The sequence below is a fragment of the Sinocyclocheilus grahami genome, unplaced genomic scaffold (assembly GCF_001515645.1).
Source record: "Sinocyclocheilus grahami isolate Dianchi unplaced genomic scaffold, SAMN03320097.WGS_v1.1 scaffold257.1, whole genome shotgun sequence".
Lineage (NCBI taxonomy): Eukaryota > Metazoa > Chordata > Actinopteri > Cypriniformes > Cyprinidae > Sinocyclocheilus > Sinocyclocheilus grahami.
This window is the reverse complement of record NW_015505436.1, coordinates 1,519,522-1,519,871: the sequence shown is the minus strand read 5'-3', so window position 1 is coordinate 1,519,871 and position 350 is coordinate 1,519,522.

Here is a 350-nt window from a genome sequence, read left to right as displayed (position 1 = left end):
GGTAGAGGTTCAAATTGAGCACTTTCGACACTTCCTGGCATCCAGCTCGATAAGAAGTTATCACAGTTCTGTCAGCACCACTGTTATCAGCAAATTAAGGAACAGCAGATAACATGACTGCAGGACAGAGGTCAGATTCAAGAAATAAAGCGTGAGTCACAGAAGTCGTCTTCCTCGTATGAAGTGCCATGAAATGAAGTCACCTTCCAGGGCTTGTGGATGAACCTGCTGACGATAGCAGAACACTGTCCACTTGTAAAAACCTCAATCTCTCGTAGGTCGACGAGGGCGGTCCCAAGCAGTTGCTCCAGAACATCTGGACCTCCTTTCTGAAGGCACGACTTGTGTGC